At 45.9% G+C, this 4,673-nt stretch overlaps 1 non-coding gene across 1 annotated transcript; it reads right to left on the bottom strand.

Moving 5' to 3' along the window:
• Positions 1 to 1,663: 1,663 nt before the first annotated feature.
• trnae-uuc (transfer RNA glutamic acid (anticodon UUC)) lies at positions 1,664 to 1,735 on the bottom strand. Its single transcript has one exon. It is a non-coding gene; the product is annotated as a tRNA-Glu (tRNA).
• Between the last annotated feature and the right edge of the window lie 2,938 nt (positions 1,736 to 4,673).

Raw genomic sequence — 4,673 nt, 5'->3', positions numbered from 1 at the left:
GTCACAGGGGGGGGGGGGTGATCCCAGGTGACATTGTTCAAGAGGCAGGGTTCACCCTGGACAGGTCACAAGTCCATCAGGAGAAATCAGGTGGTCGGTTTCATGCAACCTAAACTAAAACATTAGTCAGATCAAATTCAGATTAAAGCAAGAGTCTCCAGATCAAAGTCAGAATTCCTGATGATGTCATCAGGGCTTTGACAGTAACTAGAATTCTGTCTTTGATCTCAGGAGGACATGAAAGAAACACAATTTAGAAAAGTATATGAGACCACGGCAGCATGATGGTTTAGTGGTCAGCAATGTGGCCTCACAGCAAGAAGGTTCTGGATTTGAGTCCAGGCTCGGGTGCAGAATCTGCATGTTCTCCCCGTGCATGCGTGGGTTCTCTCTGGGTACTCCAGCTTCTTCCCACCGTCCAAAGACATGTAATTTGGGATGAGGCTGATTGGACACTCTAAATTGACTGTAGATGTGAGTGTGAATGGTTTTGGCGACCTGTCCAGGGTGAACCCCACCTCTGGCCTGTAGATGCTGGGATAGGCTCCAGCCCCCCTCGACCATCAATGTAGGTCTTTTGTTAATTGCATGCCACATGAAATTATTAGTGGTCACTTTTCTAGCGACTGTCTCACAGTGGCAAGACAAGAACACTTCTACTTTTGATGATGACAGTTTGTTCAACACTAAGCTTCATCCAGTACCATGTTGTCAAACACTGGAACCTCCACAGCACCTGAACAGGGACTTGAACCCTGGACCCTCAGATTAAAAGTCTGATGCTCTACCGTCTGAGCTCCTCAGGCTCTTTCTACAGCATTGAGACAGGAACAGAAACACCTGTGAAGGTCAAACTGATGCTTTCTTGACTTGTTCAGTCCTCCATGTTAAAGTCCACCATGCTTTTGATTGGCTCTGATTCTCTGTGGCAAAATCCAACAAGAGGCTCCAAAAATGTCCTGAATGTCACAAGAATGCACAGGACAAGATGTTAGTTTCCTTCATGTCTGCAGTTCCTCCACTGGAAAGTAAAGTCAATGCTGCGCCTCTGCTGAAACCTGGGATCGGACCAGGGACCTTTAGATCTTCAGTCTAAGGCTCTCCCAACTGAGCTGGTTCAGTTCTGAGTGAGGGCCCTGCTTCTCTCATTTATAATCTCTTCCACTCTCACTAGAACTTAGAGAGGATTGGAGCTTCTGAAGTCCTGACACAAATCAAACCAGGGACTTTGAACTACACAGTGAAGGAGTTGATCATCAAGGTCGATGGCAGCTTCTTAAGTTCTAGCTTTGATCAAATATAAGAAATGTAAATGAATTCAACATTGATTGCATTTCCCTCCTTTCTTTGGAGCAAGGAACCGAGGACTGGAGCTCTAAGTTTTCCAGTTCCTACATCAGTGAATGGACTTTCTGTGCTGCAAGGAACCAAAGCTATGAAGGAAGATTACAGAGTTTGTCCTTGCAGGAGTCAGTGACTTAATAGAGTCTAACAAAGGGTTGAACCTGAATGAGACAGTCACCCTTCAACGTGGGGCCATGGCAGAGTGAACCAAGAACACTACAATGGGGGTGAGAGTGGAGCCATGATGGATTCACAGTTCATAACCTCCACCATCATGTGGACCACCTGATCACCTCTCCCTCAACCTCTAAATAACTCATTCCCTGACCGGGAATCGAACCCGGGCCGCGGCGGTGAAAGCGCCAAATCCTAGCCACTAGACCATCAGGGACCACACTGAGCTCTCCAACAACAGAGACTATAGACAATGACTCAAGAACACAGGACTCTGTGGTCTCAGCTTGAGATGCAGAGGGTCCACCAAGACCACCAGACACCTCAGCCCCCTAAAGACAGTCCACCCCCAGGATCAGCTTCTATCACTCAGTGGTCCAGAACCATGATGAAGCCTGATCAGGAATGTGAGCAAAGCTCTTGGAACAGGCCTGCTGCCACCACAACTAAGATCCTGCAGGTCACAAGAAACTCCAGTGTCCAGCTGACAAGTGGACTTTCCTCTGATCTGTGGTGGTGCTGAGTTTAGCAAACATCTCCAACAAGAAGATGAAGGAGGCCATCAACTCCTCCAAGCTCAACATCTATACTGGCTTTACTGGGAGATCGGGAGGTCAAAGCAGATCTTCCCCCTCCACCTCAGATGGTTTCTACTCACAGAGATGAGGGACCAGTTCAAACCAGCTCCCTGGAGCTCCCTTAAGCCATTGTCCCCCTCAGCTAACATCTGGATCTGGACCTGCACCGGTGCTGACTTGTGTCTTGAGTCCCCAGAGTTTGTTGAACCAGAGAAGCTTCAACTGGTGACGGTCGTACAACCAAGCGTGAAGGTGAGCCTGCATTGTCTGATCTGGAGCTAACAGGAATTAGCAAGTTAGCAACTGTTCTAGAGTTGCTGCTGACTTGAATTTGAATTCATTTGTTGAAAGGTTCCAGTTTCTATGAGGTCAGGGAAGACTGGTGTGGATCTAAAGGTCCCTGGTTGGATTCCCACCTCTCACAGAGGACCTGATGCTTCACGTGAGCTGTGGGATTGGTCTTTACTGCTGAGACAGAAAGAATCCTCCCACATTGGCTTCTTTTAACTGTCAACATTGGTTTGGCTCATTGGAACATTTTCAAACCCTCGTTGCTCAGATTTTACATGAATTTGATCATGACTTTAGACACATGTTCTGTTTATTAATTAAATAATCACTTGAGTTATGAATTTAGTGAGTCAACCAGACTTGGTCAATGACAAAGTTAGTCTGGTTATTATTCAGTTTCCAGTCAGTAGGAACACACACACACACACACACACACACACACAGCCTGTCTTCAGTATAAAATGGTCTGTCACGTTCTCTCACGTTGGAAGATTTCTCTGACTTCATTGTGAATACAGAGATTCTTCATCTGCCACCTGAGTCTTGATCCACTGATTCCTCTTATCCACCTCTTTCTGCTCCAACAAGGCTGACATGGATCAGGTGGGTCCATGTCATCCAATCAGGAGGTTTCTCCTCTCAGTTAATTTTCTTCATCCCAGTTTAGATTGATTCTTCTCAGCCTGATGAAGGAGCATCTGATCAGGTGTTTGGCTGCTTGTTGGTTGTAATTCCATAGATTTTAATCTCAGATGTTATAGAATTAATAATGCAATGGCAGTCCTGCCAAGTGACATCACTGACATGACAGGATGGCCCAGTCATGTGACTGAAGGAGCTGAGAGCTTCTACACACCATTGTTGATGGTGTCTTCCACTGTAGTCAGCAGCCACAACTCCTCTATCAACACCTGTCAGAGACCTGCTGGAGGCTCCACTGAGGTTTGAACTGGGATCACTGGATTCAGAGTCCAGAGTGCTCACCATTCCACCATGGAACCATCAAAGATGAAACGTGTGAGACAAACTATGGCACTAATCATGTACGAGGGACTGCAGTGGTTTTCTGGATCTAATTTCCACAAACAAATGATGATTTAGGGAAAGGTCTGACAAAGTCTGACAAACCTACCCTGATTTTTTCACAAACAAATGATGATTTTTAGACAGTGACACAGGGCTCTTATTTTGGAGGGCCATCAGGATGTGAAATATCCCAGACGTCTGAGATCAGAGTGTTCACTTTGATCTCAGGGTCCTGAATTTGGAGGTTCTTCCTTTGGTCTCCAAGTTCTAACTCCCATCTGACTGAATCCTTTTTTTCATGAACTCCTCAGACCCTGATGATGTCAGGAAGAAATCCAGACATTCAGTTCTCATCTCAGCTGTTCTGACTGAGACGTCAAGCAGTCAGGAAAAAAGTGTTACGACCCAAAGTGGGACCTTTACAGGAGCTAACAAAGTGTCTTTTTTCCTAAACTACTTGAGGAACTGGTTAAACCAGTAAAACATGCATTTCTGTGTGCAGACCAGTGAGGAGCCTGGGTGAGTGGAAGGATGTTTACCACCAACACAGAACCCAGACTTTAGTCATGTGATGAGATGGAGACTCTGATGATGAAGTTAATGGACAAAATGTGAATTGAAGGATGAACACAAATGGGTTTTTGAACCAAACACATTCCTTCAGCAGACTTTGATCCAACATTGAAGTTAGAGTTTGGTGGCTGCTCCATGTTGGAGGAAACCAGGCGATGTTGGACCGTCACAGGGAAGCTCCTTTGCCTCCTCTGCTGCCAGTTCAACCACTCACTCCCATCAGTGGAGAGCAGCTTCAACTGGGTTTGGAATGTACCACTGTGGATGCATAGGAATGTGGAGAAATTGTCCTTTGTCAGAAGTGGGATTTGAACACACGCCTCCAGGAGAGACTGTGACCTGAACGCAGCGCCTTAGACCGCTCGGCCATCCTGACAGACACTGACAGTCAGAGACTGTAATATGAAATGAATTAATTCACTGACAAAGTAGAATTTTTGTTAACATTAAACACACAGTCTGTGTTCATGGCAGGAAGAAATGAATGTGTGTGTGTGTGTGTGTGTGTGTGTCAAGTCACAACAAAAGTTATCTCATGACACTTTACTAGTACAGCAGGTCCAGCACCAAACTCCTTCAATGAATCTACACCAACAATTCTCCACCAGCAGCACATCCTGCAACAGTGGTGATGAAAACCTTCCTTTTAACAGGCAGGAACGTGGAGCAGATCCAGGATCAGTGGGG

Source organism: Aulostomus chinensis, chromosome 1, assembly GCF_037954235.1.
Source record: "Aulostomus chinensis isolate RoL2024-O1b breed Wild chromosome 1, RoL_Achi_v1.0, whole genome shotgun sequence".
Lineage (NCBI taxonomy): Eukaryota > Metazoa > Chordata > Actinopteri > Syngnathiformes > Aulostomidae > Aulostomus > Aulostomus chinensis.
Note: the sequence above shows the minus strand (reverse complement) of the source record. Positions and strands in the feature narration are given on the sequence as shown.